At 42.9% G+C, this 15,871-nt stretch overlaps 1 long non-coding RNA gene across 2 annotated transcripts in view; it reads left to right on the top strand.

Moving 5' to 3' along the window:
* The window catches only part of LOC120398772, a 57,446-nt gene that overhangs the window by 20,210 nt on the left and 21,365 nt on the right, over nucleotides 1-15,871 (top strand). The window contains exon 4 of one of the 2 annotated variants that reach the window (XR_005594693.1): nucleotides 8,915-9,024. The exons of the other annotated variant lie outside the window; for it this stretch is intronic. This is a non-coding gene — a long non-coding RNA (uncharacterized LOC120398772). Of the gene's footprint in view, nucleotides 1-8,914; nucleotides 9,025-15,871 lie in introns of those variants that run through there. 2 annotated transcript variants of the gene reach the window in all.

Below are 15,871 nucleotides of genomic sequence, written 5' to 3'. Positions count from 1 at the left end.
CTGCAGAGGAAACTGGGATGGCATTCATCAGGGAAAGATGGCTGAAGAAACAGCAGCCAGCAATGAGGAGCGGGGACACAGAAAATCCAGACATATTTACTGTGTTTTTTTTTTTTTAAGCAGTAGCACAATACACACAGGGTGAAATCCTGGCCTTATTGAAGTCAGTGGGAGTTTTCCAAGAAGAGGTGGACTAATGCTATTATGTAAAGATGTGCAGACTGACTCAATGTGTGTGAGCCAGCAAAGATACTGGCAATGCAACCCAGCCCAAAGGAAAGGAAGGGGTGCAGTACTACATGTGAATGATTTAAATAAGGCTCTCAGATTCTGCCTAATTTATGTCCTTAAAACAGTCTTAAACACCATAATCTGGTGTGATTGGGCCTTTTGGTGAGAAATATACACTCTGTTTCTTAGATTGTGGCAGGGACCTTGTAGTCACATGTATTTATACAATGACCCCTATTTGTGTCCTCTTAATGTTACCCTAACACAGTGGTTTTCAAACTGGGGTACCCCTGGGGGTGTGCGAGCTCGCCTCAGGGGGAACATGCTAAAAAATCCCGTAATGGCGGACAATGCACTTTATTTAGTTGCCCATTTTAATTACTCCATTTCATACTTAATTCACTAAAGTCTTCCTCCATTATTCATCTGGAATGCTGTCATGAAGCCCAAGGATCCCACACACACAGGGAAATCCCTGGGTGATGCAAAGCTGGCATGGCGAGGTCCAAGTCACTCATCCCTTCTCATTCTCATAAGGGACATGCCAATGTTGTAATAGAGGGTCCTAGGCCAGATTGCTGCTGTAAGTGGTGTAACTTGGAGCAGCCCTGAGGCTGATATAAATTTTGCTGGAGCAGAAAGATGGCTAAAGGCTACCTTTCCCCCACCCTCTCTTCACTTGCGCAAAGTGTAAACCGGGCACTGCTCAGGCATTGAGCACCCTGTGAATTAGAAAGGCATGCAATTTAATTTTCTTTAGTAGCATTTGCCATTAGTTATAAAACAAATAAACTACAATTCAGCTCTTATCTGGCGAGTTCCGTATATATGTATCTTGTTTCCTGTTATTCCAGCGCTAGTAGAAATAGTGAAATGCTCTTGATTTCTTTTTCCAAGGAAGTTTTCTGGTTTAAACAATAAGTATGAGAGTGAACAGAGGAAAAAATCCCCATGCATATTTCACAGATTTCCAGTAACGTTGGACCTGTGTGTATTGTTTTAGGTCTTACTGAGATGAAGGCTTGATTATGTTAATGCCAACCAGCCACTTCATTTGTTTCACTTACAGATGCTTTCACTACAAACTTTACTGAAGCTTGTGTGCCAGATTCAGTTCTCAACTGTAGCAAAACGCTGCCAATATTTTAACAAGGGGCTCCCCTATATTTTTTCTTTAGCCTATGACAAACCCCCATGCAACTGGTGTACAAGTGCTCATAAAGATGAGGGATGAGGGACTGGGGAACCAATTTGGTTTTCTATTTAAAGAAAACCCCTTTCTCATAACCATAACTAAGGTAAATAAACTGATATTGCGTGCTACTCTCCGGAAATGTTTAGACTTTGTTACTGAACTGCATAGGACTATACTGATAATATAGCACAGTGTTTAACCTATGGCATTTGAATGGGATGTGTGTCAAGGCAATGTTTGTGGTCAGGGCCGGCTCCAGGCACCAGCATTCCAAGCAGGTGCTTGGGGTGGCAATCTGCAAGGGGGGGCAATCCATGTGTTTTTGCCCCCAAGCAGCGTGCCGAATTGCCGCCGCGGACGGCGGGGGCAGTCTGTGTGCTGTTAGGGCGGCACGCGTGTTTCCACGGCAGCAGCAATTCGGTGGCAGCTTCTATGTTCAGCTGGCAGTGGCGCAGCTTCTGTTTTCCGGCCGAAGACAGAAGCTGCCACCGAATTGCCGCCGCCGCGAAAACGCGTGTGCTGCCCTAACGGCACATGGACTGCCCCCGCCATCCATGGCGGCAATTCGGCGCGCTGCTTGGGGTGGCAAAAACAGTAGAGCTGGCCCTGTATGTGGTTCAGGGATGTTCTCTCACAGGGGTATTTTTGGAAGATACTATTTCCCTTCCGAAGTATTTGAGTCACAGAGATAAGTCCTCTCTGGGAAAGATGCTTGAGCAGTGCCAAGAGAAAGAGGGAATTCCATCAAATCCAGGGACTTTCCTGAGCTCCCCCTCCAATGTGGTGGAGGAACCTGAAGAAATTCCTTTTGGAAGCCACTCTAGTACATTATACCTGTGCAGTCCCATCGATGTTACGGGCGTAAATGGGATCAAAATTTTACCACAAGATTTGAATGCTAGGCTTTAAGATGGGCACATGCAACAAAATTCGGGTTTGGATTTCACCCTTCCCCCCCTCAAAGTTTGGGGTTCAGATCCAGAGTTTTGTCTTGGACCACTGTAGAAATCCCAGTTGCCAAAAATGGACCTGGGATTGAAGTTCCTAACAAGTTTGAAGCTTTTCAGAACTGGGGCAACAGTTCAGATTCAATTATTTATTATTAATTTTATTAAAACTAGAGGGGCCTCTGGATTTGTTTCTACCCTTTATTTGGTATTTAATTATTAATAGGAAAAGCACAGGACTGTGGCTGCTTCTGGCATAGATCTTCAGAAAGGTGAAAGCATCAGTCAAATCATTAGTCCAACCCCTAATCACCTGTCTGCTCTTCCTTCTGAGGCTCTACATTGTGTAGCTTGTCTACATCTCTGACCTGCTATCCTTTCATATTTTCCGCTGCTCCTATCGAGAAACCAGCTTTGACACCCCCTTTATCTCACAGGCATCTCTGGACCTTCTTCCACACTGCCCCTTGTATATGCCCTGCCAAACCCAACAACCTTGCCACATCCAAATCCCTCCTAACGTATCCCTTCTAGCATGTCGTCAATGACGTGTGGGTGAGGAAAATTAAGGTGGGAAAAAAGATATCTACGAGCCTTAGTGCCTGGGCGATCTTGGCAACAGTGGCTGTTTGGAGCTGCTGAAGGGATTGGAATGGTAGAATAATTTCTAGAGGGGATGGATTAGTAGGTAGACAGCAGGGAAGGTAGTCAAACATTGATGGCAAAACCTTTATCATCATGGCTGTGCAATTTATCACAAGGATACTACCTGCATATGTGCAGTAGGTAAGGGCTTGTCTACACTACCGAGTGCTTGCAGGTCTAGCTATGCCCCTAGTGGAGATGCAGAGTAAGCCAACAGAAGGAGTTTTGCCAGCATAGCTAAACCACCTTCCGGAACAACATTAGCTAAGCCAACAGACACACTCTTCTGTCAGCATAGCTGCATCTGCGCCAGGGGCTTTTGCAGCATGGCAATGTGGGCTAAGAGGCATGATATTTTCATACTCCTAGCCAGCATAGCTATGCCAGCAGAACTTCATAGTGTGTACCTAATATAGCTGATGAGGAGCATTGTTGTCTCACCTGCCAATACTAGTAGACAGAGTCGACCAAGATGCTGTCAACTGGCCACTTCCTCACCAGCCGGAGGAATTATCAGTCACATCCAGATTGGTCTTTAGCCCTTGCCTCCAGGCTCTATTTTTATTGTCCAAACAACCAAAAAACTCACAAATGAAAAACAAAATTTCCAGAGGGGGCTTTCTGCCCAGCCACAATGCCTAGGGCTTCCCAGCTGGCATCTCCCTTCAACAGGGACTACTGCAGGAGCCAGTGCCTTCCGCTAGCTTCTCACTGCAGGCATTCTTAGTCAGTGTCTCTCTCTCTCTCTCTCTCTCCCCCCCCACGCTTCTTTAGAGGGAACACTGGTCCCTTTCTCAGCTGCATCTGATAAGAGAACAGGGCTGGCTGGTCCCAGGTCTCTGGCCCTTAAAGACACAGGCCACCCTGTTAAAGATGCCCTTTTGTAAATATTCTTTACACTCAAAGACATCCCAGAAGGTGGCTGCAGACAATTGACCTTTTGCCCCAAGGGTGGAATCACATGGGGCTTTGTCTGTCCTCTCATGCAATGTGTATATAGGGATGTGTTCGTGAGGTAAATGAGAAGGCATGGGTACTTAGTCACCTAAATTTAGGACCCCTAAAAACCTTTGAGAATCTGGGTCTATAGTGTCTTCATTATGCAAATAGCGCTAAGGTCTATATTTGTCTCACCTGACTCAGCCAGTGCTGTTGAATGTCTTGCTTAGAGTTTGGTCTAATAGAATAGATGAGGGCTGGTTGACTGATGATTATTGCAGATAAGATGGAAGCAGTACTGATAGGATAGGGGGAAGCAACAAGAAAATATGAAATGGTTGTATTTGCCCAATTAGTTAAGAGTGTTTGCTTGTAATTTGCTATTAGGGTTCATAATATGGATATTGTTAGATCCCAAGCTGCTGTATTTTCCACTGCATGCATCCGATGAAGTGGGCTGTAGCCCATGAAAGCTTATGCTCAAATAAATTTGTTAGTCTCTAAGGTGCCACAAGTACTCCTGTTCTTTTTGTGGATACAGACTAACATGGCTGCTACTCTGAAAAATGCCAAGATGGTTTTCTTTCATCTATGTCTGGCCAGTAATCTGTAACCATTTCTTCTGGATACACATCATGCTACTACAATCCATGCCTTTTAACTTTGATATCAGACTATTGTGTGGGGCCCCTACATCGGGTCGCAACTTAAATCACCTTGGAAACTGAAGTTAGCCAAGAAGTTGGTAACCACTGGTTAAATGGATTTTCTTATCAGGAATATGTGACATCAGAGCTTTGTAGTTTGCCTGTGGTTTTCTGGGTGGAATGTTTTTTTATAATAAAATTTTAAGAGGCTTGGAACCTGCCTACTTTAGATGCCTTCTCTCTCCCCTTGTGTTACTGACACAGTTGCACTCAGCAGGTTTAGTCAAGGAAGAATTTGGAAGAAGTCACCTTCCTGGACCATTGGTAATCTTTGATTATCCTGATGTTTCAGATGCCTCCTCAGACTTTTTGATAGCTGAGTTTGAACTCTTGTTTCTTTAATACAATACCTTGGTTGCAGTGTCCATCCTAGTGTATGCATTAAGAGATTGGAGAATAGAATCATAGAAGATTAGGGTTGGAAGAGACCTCAGGAGGTCATCTAGTCCAACCCCCTGCTCAAAGCACGACCAAACCCAACTAAATCATCCCAGCCAGGGCTTTGTCAAGCCGGGCCTTAAAAACCTCTAAGGATGGAGATTCCACCACCTCCCTAGGTAACCCATTCCAGTGCTTCACCACCCTGCTAGTGAAATAGTTTTTCCCTAATAGCCAACTTAGACGTTCCCCACTGCAACTTGAGCCAATTGCTCCTTGTCAGTGGAGATTGACCATTGATACTAAGCATTAAGGACTTGATCCAACTCCCATTAATCTCAATGGGAGTTCAACGAGGCTCCAAAAGAGGCCATTTTGAGTCTAAAGATCAATCAGGAAGGAAAACTTGTGTTCTGAGCTGCCCTATTGCTGCCTATGCTTTCAGATTGGGCTGTGAACTGTTGAAAAAGTGAATGATATCCTGATTACAAAGCATAATTAGTATCTATTCTGTATAAAAATAGTTTCCAGATCTTAGGAGACACACATCAGGGCTGATTTCTTTATTTTAAATCTTATCAGAACTGAGTGAACAGCCTGATTTATTTACATATGTGGAGATATTTAGGGATGGAATTGTCTGCTTGAAGAAATCATTCCCCTTGCCTCTTTGTTTTTTTAAAAATAAATATCTTGTATCTTGCTTTACTTTGTGTTTATTTTACATTTCAGGAATGCAAAACAACTGCATGATAAATCACAGCAAGAATGTGCGTGAGGGTTGTTAGTCATGGTTATAAATACATGAACTTCAGCAGTATTTGATAGAAGGGAGAGAGAGTTCACAATTCAGGAGAGCTGGCAAAAAACAAAACAAGACTTTAGCCCTCCAATAACAAATCTCATTAGACTGGATCGCAACCCTTTGGAAAGGCTGTATCAAGAAACAGGCAATGGGTTGTGCAAGCTGGCATCTGGATGCTTTGGGAAAGGTGCAAAACCAATATAATGCATCTACAGGGTAATATATTACACCAAGCAGGGGGTTGGAGATGCTCGGGAGCTATGAAAATTGGGCCTCTTTTAATTATACTCCTACACAGGTATTTTGAGGCCTAACTTTAGGCATTAGGCTTGAAAATCCATTAATAAGAAGGATCCAGAGGATAAAATTAGAGCACAAGCCTGAACCCTATACAAGAAATGAACAAAAGAGCTCTTTGTGAGGTGGGTATACAGTCGAAGTACAACATAAAATGTGCCTCTGTTTCACTGCAACACAAAGGCCTTGATTCAGTGAAGCACTTGCAATTTGCCCCAGGCCCCGGGCCCGGCAGGGGGCACCACAAGAGTTTTTCAGGGGCCCTGGAGCGGGGTCCTTCACTTGCTCCAGGGGCCCTGGAAAACTCTCAGGTCCGCCCCGGACCCCCCGCCGCCGAATTACCACCGAAGCGGGACCCGCCACAGAAGTGCCATGTCTTCAGCGGTAATTCGGCGGCGGGGGGGTCCTTCCACTTTGGGACCCACCGACGAAGTGCCCCAAAGACCCGCGGCAGGGGTCCCCCGCTGCCGAATTACTGCCGAAGACCCGGCTGCACTTCGGCGGCGGGTCCCACTTCAGCGGTAATTCGGCGGTGGGGGCCGCCCGCCGCGGGTCTTCGGGGCACTTCGGCGGCGGGTACTGGAATGGAAGGACCCCCCCCGCCGCCGAATTACCGCCAAAGCGGGGGGCCCTCGCCACCGAAGACCCCAGGCCCCCTGAGTCCTCTGGGTGGCCCTATCAAATTCCCAATGTAAACATTAGAGGGACATTGATTCTTACTGGGCCTCTGAGAGCTATAATTCACAGTTCATTTCAATTTCTTCAAATTGTCCCTTTAGTTCATACTTTATAAGTTCAGTGTGAAGTGCAGGTGCGATGCTCAGCAACTCTGAAAATCAGGATATAATTATAGTCCCTGATGCAACTGTTAGTGGTAGATTTGTCAAATGTCTTTGTTTAGCTAATTAACAGCATATTCCCAATTGTTTCTGCATGAATTAATGTTGTTTTGATTGTGTTTTTTTTAAGTTTATTTGAATATTTGCTAAGAACTATGTCTTGGAAATCTGGACTGCAGTCACCTACATTCTGAGAGAAAAGAGAAACAAAAGATTAATTTGAATTTTTTAGAGCTAAGGCTATATCTTAAACTGATTTCATATGGATACTATGGTGTAGTGAAAATAGTGTAAAAATTACAAGCTGTCATTTTAAAATCCTAAGGGGTTTTCTTGGTCCTGTTTACAGGCTAGGGGGGTCTGTAGGGAAGTGTGTGATCAAAGTCAGTTCTGCAGAAAACCAACCTAGAGTAAGGAAGGGGTTGATTTGTGCCTCCCTCTTTTTTAGGGAGCAGCCTGATTTGTCTCTCTCCATTTTTGGATTCTTGTATTTTATTGTTCTGAATTCTAAGAAATAAAGTTGTTAATTTACAACCTACCAGCAAGAGTATTTCAGGTTTTTATCTAACTTCTCTGTATGCTGTAAACATAACAGATCTTATTGCACTGAAGGCCCAGAACAGAAAAAGCAATAGATAAGGCTGGTTTCTAAAAAGGGAGGCAATTTAAGTAGATAATTTAAAACACACGGGTATCTAAATTGTTACATGTGTAAGGTGTCCATCGTCATGGTATCTGGGTGCAATTTTACTTTGATAAATCTCCAATTACCACTCAGTAGGCTCAAGCTGTGAAAAAGCAACAAGGCAATTCTTAAAGTGTGAGACCATGAATCAAATGAACAACATTACATTGGCAAATAGCAGAACTAACAGTTCTTGTAGACAGATATCTAAAGTGCTGTTATCTGCCAAATAAATAAATAAATAAATAAAAATTTGAATAGTAAACAGTAGTTACTATCTATCTATTTCAGTAATATCTGAGGTGCCCATCACAGTAGCATCTAGGCACTAGGAACAATAATAGCAGTTATTTGAAATGACAGCTTCTTTCCAAAGAGAGCATATTACCATATTACCAAAGGCTAGAAGATGTATGTGTGATGTGGTTTGAAACAGGAACACATTAACATGCTTTAAATGCTTAGGTCCTGATAGATGCACATGGGTTAGAGCTGGAGATAGTTAGGCAAAGAGAACAGAGAGCTCTATTGGAAGCAGAGGTGTGGGTCTTTGTGGAATAGACAGGGTCCTGTGGAAATGGGAATGAGTCTTAGGGCCTGATATGCAGAGGAGGGTAATATCAGAATCAGAGGATATTTGTATAAAGGAGCCTGTTTCCTAAATAATAGAGCCTTCAGAGGGCAAATATCCTTCTGAGTCTGAAAAATGGATCACTGTCACCAATTAGATATACAGAAGGCCTCTTTAGTAGTCAGCAACCTACTATAAAGCTATTACTAGTCAATATTAGTGAAAAGGTCAATGCCTGAAAGTCAAAGACCCAGTGTCTACTGTCCAATTGTATTTGCACTCATTCGAATCTTGAAGAGAACATACCATCCCTTCTGATGAAGGGCTGAAGTATAGTAAGCATACAGGCAATTCTTTATGGAGTTTCTGGGCACACACAGGCCTTAGCTCACTCTGAATCGCTAGCCCACAGACAGATACAGTATGTACAGCACAAGCTAAGTCCTAAAGCAGATAAATCATGGAGTAGATTTCTTAGTAGATGAAGGATGATGCATAGCTGACAATTACAAATTTTCTACCAGCCTGAAAAATGAAACATGAGCCAAACTCCTTAAGAGAAGGGTTGCCAAGAAACCTTCATGGTGCTGTATCTGCCCAAACAGGCAAAGATGGAAAGAGGTTTCCAATTCTATGACAACATCTCAAATATTATCTACTCTGATTCTTTTCAAGGGAGATTTACAACACAAGAGAGAGCTTGGTGGAGGAGACTCTGTTACTGAAATAACAAAGGCAGGTGCAGATCATGCTACTGCAGAACACCTGGAGATTATCAAGACAGCAGAAACTATTGAATAACTGTTGATATTTCACTATAGAACGTCTTCTTTATTATTATTATCTTTAGAATCTTTCCCTGCCCCACTGCTTTTTCCTCACTACACAATATTTGGACCCCTGGAATGAAATGAAGCTTTCTGATGGGCTGTCACCACAGCCATAAAGGGCCAGTGAGCTCCCCGATTAGCACCCAGGTATATCAACTTTGCTCTGTTTGTCTTACAATTCCTATTAAGACTAGAATCACAAAGCCAAATTTTTATGGACAGGCGCTGAAGGTATCAGCGAAGCATGAGTGGAAAGTGGTGGAACCGTAGTGGAATGCTGCATACAGCTATCCACATCCCATATGGTATCATGTTTGATACTGGCTTGAGTGCATTTGCACTGCTAGTTCTGGGCAGGTAAGCAGGGATGATCGCGGGAAGCAATTCAGCTTCCTCAAAGTGCACATTTGGGTGGTGGGACTTGTGGTCTCTGCTTCCCCATGGTAGGTCTATGGAACTGAGCAGATCTATAGGGAGTGGGACAAAAGAGGAGGTTTGGCCCCTCAAGGCCTTTTTTTCCCAACAAGGCGTTCACGCTTCCAGTGAAAACAAGGATTAAAAATCCTTTGGGGCAAAGAATGCTGGCAGTTATAGTTTATATATTTAAATATGCACTCAGCATCTCTGGGCAACGCTAGGGAATGCATCTACAAGCTTAAAACTACCTGATGCAAAATAAACTATTCACACTATTCATAGCACAGACAACGTAACAGGCCATTTATAAAAAATGTAATAACATTTAATAGCAACAAATCTATTTTAAAAACCGATAGGAGCATATTGTCTCCCTCTCTCCCCAGTGCAGCACAGGGTGGACCAGAAGACCCTTCACCCTTCTGTGGAAGGTATATGACCTGATTGGGCATGGCGACTTATATTCTTCCAAAAACCAAAACACTTGCTAAGTGACAACAGTGCAGTGACAGAATGGGAGCTCCATGCATTTGGCTGGGGGAGGGGAGGGAGGAGCGGAAAGGAATGATCCTCAAGTGTTAAGATTCCAAAGCCAAAATGCCTCCCAGCCAGCTCGCTGAAACTGTGCACCTGAATTTCATTTACATCACTCTGGCGCTGAAAAAGAGCTTTTAAGTGGGAGTAAATTAGGTTTACACCCACTCTGAGGCTCCTTTAGACTATTAGCATGATGTAGATTGGCTTTAGCATAAATGAGAATCAGTCTATATATGTCATAGTTATTGCAGTAATAGAAATAGGCTAACACCCCTATAAGCCATTTGTGAGCCCTCTAGTGGTGCTTACTGTGTTCTACATTGCAGAAGGTGCCAGAAACCAGTCAAAGCAGCAGCATGTATCTAAGTATGTCTTGCATGTTTGTGCATATTCAGTAAGCCCGAGTACTTGGACCCCACCGTGTGCATATGGTTTCCTCATATTGTTTGTTGTTTGAAGAGGAAAAGACAAATTAATTATACCTTCTGAAATATGGGACTAATTATAATGCTTTGCACTTATATCATGTTTTTGCAGCACAGAAGTGGGTAAGTATTATTGGACCCACTTTACACTTTGAAAAGAGACTCAAAACACTTTGTATGAGGTGGTCTAGAAAAAATGAGCTGGGTCTACCACCAAGGTACAGGCTACCTGTGTTTACTGATTAGCTCCGATTGGTCACAATTCACATGGCATTGTTACTGCTCTTTGGTTGGAGGACAGTAAATTGCGAAAGCAATTTTAAAATGTACATCCTGTTAACTTTCTTACTAGCAAAATTCAACACATGGAAATTCAGGACAGCAAACTTAGCCAGAGGAATCGGTTAAAAATTCAAATCAATAGTCACAGAAAATACTTCGTAATATGCACCCAGCATTGTTTTACAACTTTTCATAGGCACATTACTTTTCAACAGGCATTCTCTCAGCTGTTGGCAATATTTAAATAACCGCAACAGATTAAGTCATATTATTGACTAATCACTTGCCAAGCCTCATATGCCAAGTTGCTGCCTGCAGCGAATTGTTATGCTTAATTTAGGAACAACTGACAGTAATGGCTTATATTGGCAACTGCAATTCAACTGTAAATGTAACAGTTCAAATGTAGAAGTGCATTGTTTTCTTGCTGCCCTCATTTTTGGCAGTCGCACTGTGGACTGAATTATCTTTTCATTTATACCAGTGCAATTCCGCTGAAGTCAATGGTGCACCAGAGAACAGAGATGTCTGAGGGAAACCCTAGTTTTCCGAGGAAAATTCAACTATATCAGAATCAGTTGGTGACATAATCTTGGGTATGAATTAACAGAAGAGTGAAGATACAGAGCCTGACACTAGTGCAAGAACACTGACTTCAACAGATTTTTACTTTGGGGAAAGAGGGAGGAGAATCAAGCCAATAAATTAGAAGTGTACAATTATTTATTTTCTTACCCTCATGAATATATTGCCATTCATGGATGTAGCTGCTAGATTTTCTATGACGCAACATCAAACTCAGATGGGGGAAGATGGTTCCACTCGTGTGTTAAGATGCTGTATGAAACTGTTATGTTTCCTAACTTCGCTTCCTTCTCTTTCCCTCTCTCCAGTGCACAATGGGAAAGAAATTAAGATTACCCTCAAGTCAGTAGTAGTTAGATTTTGAGGGGACATCCACATTTGGAGATACCTCAAGCTTCCAGCAGATATCTGGTGTTTTTACCAAGTCTTGCAATATTTAGTGATCTTAAAGTCTCAGGTCCTGGCGTCATGATGTTCCATGTCAACTTTCAATTTAAAACAAAAATTAAGTTCCTAGCCCTCATGATTACAGAGAAAAGCTTGAAAACATGACCTGAGTGTTTCCCTAAAGACTCAGAAACCAGAAGGCAAACAAAAAGCACTGAAAAGGCCTTATTTGTTTTTAAACCTTAAGATTTTTAAATGAGGGGTTGGCAATAATGGATACCTTCTCGATATCTTTAACAAGATTCAGTATATAGTGTAATCTCTCTCATGGGAGAGAAGAGACAGATCTCATTTGGAATGAATATTAAGGAGATTCTTTACCGAGGTTATTGGACTACAGCCCTGTAGTTGTCTGGTTCTCTAGCTTCTGGATTAACTAAAACACGGCTTCTGTACTTACTGTCACCAAATAGGGTCTCCCTGTGCTGTGACCAGGGTGAACAAGTCACCAAAGAGCTGTTGACTATAGTTGGTCAGATCAACTTTGACAGAATCATTTTCCATCAAAATCTAAATGCTTCATGGAATCAGGACCTTCATGGGACCTGAAGAAGAGCTCTGCCTAAGCTGGAAAACTTGTCTCTCTCCCCAACAGAAGTTGGTTCAGTAAAGATATTACCTCACCCATCTTGTCTCATGGAATAGTCTCGATTTTGCTAAAATTTTGTTTCAGAGAGAAACAGAAAAATGTTCTGACAGTGTTAAAATGTCTCGTTTTGACATTTTTGGAAATAATTTTTTTTTAAAACTACTTTTCATTTGACATTGTCTGGAGTGACTCATGACTGAGAATACCAACCTTAGGGCAGATTTAAGAACCAGGGCACAGACCCAAAACTGGTTGTGAATTCTATACTCAGTTTTCACCAACCAAATAAATAGTGTAAACTCCTCAGGCACTACACAGCTTTAACATGGAGTCACAAACATTACCCTTGAACAGTCTGATCTATCTTGCTACCCTGGCTAGCTTGACTCTATGATAGGTGGTCACTTTACACCAAACATTACAAAATATTCAGATTGTTCCCAGTCACTTACCCCAGGTCAATTTACACCTTAAATTTCACACCAAAGTCAATGCTTATAGCCAATCCTATAGCAAACTAACTAAGGATTTATTAACTAGGAAAAAGAAATAGAGTTAATTACAAGATTAAAACAGATAAACATACGCACACAAACGAGGTGCAGTCTTAGGTTTCAGATAATGATAGAGCTGCTAAATATGCCAACTCTATATGCCCATTAGGGTTAACCCAAGTTAGTCTGGGGAATCTCTTGCTTATGTTTAGGAAGCTTTGCCCCTTACAGCCCAAAAAGCATAAAAAGACCTTAATTCCTTCTGGTCAGGGATTTTTATCCCCATCTCCCTACAGATCAAGCTGATGGAATGAGTGCTTTTGCATGTAACCTGGGGGTGGGGAGCAATTGACAAAATCTTTGTACCTCACCAAATAGGGAAAAAAAATTATCCGAATGCAAAATGCTGGTTTCCTACAGAAGGTGTTCTCCTGCCTAACAGGGAGGACTATTGAATCCAAATGGGCCACCATGGAAGAGAGATTCAGAACAAATATATTATGTTATAGCATGGGATACAGCTATTCTAAGTAAGATGAATACATGCAGCATCCTACAAGCATTCCATAAAATCTAAACACTAAACACATTCTTCTAACCCTAATATCTATTTTAACAGTACTAATACACAAGTGAGTCAGACTGGTTTCCAGCTATGCATTTGTCAGCATTCAGTGATGCCTGGGGGCCTTGGCATGAGCTGGCACCTGGTCTGCCAGCAACACAAAAAGAAAGTGAAGATCAAAATGAAATGTTTCAATTGACCCAGAATGAAGCTGTTTGGAATGTTCCCTTGCAGAGAATTTTGAAATATTCAGGTTTTGTTCTGATTCAGAACAAAGAAACCGTGCCTGCCATACAATATAGAGACCTCTCTTCAGGTCTCTTAAAAATCTGTCCTCTGTATTTTTTTTCTGAGAATAGCATGTCTTAATTGTAAAAGACTATGACTTTCCCCCTCTTATTGTTCATCTTTTGCTGATGCTTGCAGAGCAGTGTTAGTGCCAATTTTCACGTGAGTCTTCAACAATAGAATCAAATTACACTTTATTTTTAATCATACCTCAGCAGTAGGTAGGGCCCTGGTGCAACTGCCAGGGCCTGTCAGTAGAGATTGTCAGATAACCTCCATCTTCAATTAATAGACTGTTGAAATAAAGCGTATCAGAACAGGAAAATTACAAAAATAAAGAGACAAACAGCAGTTACCACCCAACTGCTTGTTAACACGGGAATCTTAAGGGGGTTTTCAAAGGTCACTATCACTGTCCTCATTTCACAAATGGAGAAACTGAAGCACAGAGAGGTGAAGTGACTTGCCCAAGGTCATCCAGCAGGCCAATGCAGGGCCTCCCAGAGGGGGGGGCAAGAGGGGCAATTTGCCCCAGGCCCCGAGCCCCACGGGGGCCCCCACCAGAGTTTTTCGGGGCCCCCGCAGTGGGGTCCTTCACTCCCTCCGGGGGGCCCGGCAAACTCTTGTGCGGCCAGCGCAGGAGCTTCTGCCGCTCCCGGTCTTCGCCGGCGGGGGGTCCTTCCGCTCCGGGGCGGAACGACCCCCCGCTGGCGAATTACCGCCGAAGACGGAGCGGGACCCACCGCCGAAGTTCAGTCCGGTCTTCGGCGGTAATTCGGCGGCGGGGGGCCCTTCCGTTCTGGGACCCGCCGCCGAAGTGCCCCAAGACCCGCGGCGGGGACCCCCTCCGCCGAATTACCACCGAAGACCGGGCTGCACTTCGGCGGCGGGTCCCGCTTCGGCGGTAATTCGGCGGCGGGAGCCCCCGCCGCGGGTCTTCGGGGCACTTCGGCGGCGGGTCCCGGAACGGAAGGGCCTCCCGCCGCCGAAGACCCCAGGCCCCCGGAATCCTCTGGGCGGCCCTGGGCCAATGGCAGAGCCAGAAACAGAACGCAGATCTCTTGAGTCTCACTCACTGGGAGTAGAATCCAGGACTCCTGAATTCCAGTCCACTACTCTATCTACTAGAGTATACTACTATTATTAATTATAATTTCACTTACATTATGTCTATATCATTTATATTGTACTAGTGCCCAAGACCAGCATCTAGGAGACAATTATTTCCTCTTACCTAATCAAAATTTGCTTTCCATGACTATTCTGCAATATTCACTTAAGTTTCACTATTCTGGTGAACATTCTTGCCTCGAAACTCAGTGTCAAAAAGTTCTGCAAACACAGTCAATGCAAATTCATTTGAGGAGTCAAATTAATATGAATGAAAAAATTTGTTTTACAGTGTTCACCACTATTATATAAAGATAGTTGGGAAGGGAATCTAGCCTTTAAACTGTGATTCATTCATGTTACCACAGTGCACACTATAGAAGAAAAGGCTGATCCCTCAGCAAAATTCTCTTCTGCAATCATCGTTGGAGAAATCTTATCTTTAGGATGATTTCTGCTGCATATTCTGCACTGGTCTCACACATGCAGTAGTTGTATGAGAAACAGTTGCAAAATTTGCAATTGAGATCCACAGTGGATGGAAGCAGAGAATTTTTCTCCAGAGATTAGATCCTATTTCTAGTCCCTCTCTGGGAAGTTTTAATTATCATATTTCTCTCATTCAATGCTTGAATGTACATCTTCCCTAAAAAGCAATTGTGTAGGAGGACCTCTGATAACAGATGTATCCCTGACAAAATGAGGAAAAGAAGCCAGTGAAACAAAAATCATGAAAGTTTCACTTTGATCTTATTTATTTTTGGCAATGATGAGTTATTGTCTAGCCTGTAGCAACAATAACAAATAAGACATGTCTGTCAACCCACTTTCTTTCTTGTTGTGGATTACTGTATTAACATAGGTTTTGGATCAGATGACAGATGGAAAAAAATTAAAGGTGTAGTTTACAGAGTGTATTTAAACAGCCAAGGGCTTCTTTAGCTTGAAGAGCCATTGACTAACCTTTTATCACTGCTGTTAATAATTAAATTATGCTTACAGACTAATTACTAATTTGATTATCTGCTGCTAGAGGGAGTTGTCAGCTCACCTGTGCAGCACC

This window comes from Mauremys reevesii, linkage group 2 (assembly GCF_016161935.1).
Source record: "Mauremys reevesii isolate NIE-2019 linkage group 2, ASM1616193v1, whole genome shotgun sequence".
Taxonomy (NCBI): Eukaryota; Metazoa; Chordata; order Testudines; family Geoemydidae; genus Mauremys; species Mauremys reevesii.
Note: the sequence above shows the minus strand (reverse complement) of the source record. Positions and strands in the feature narration are given on the sequence as shown.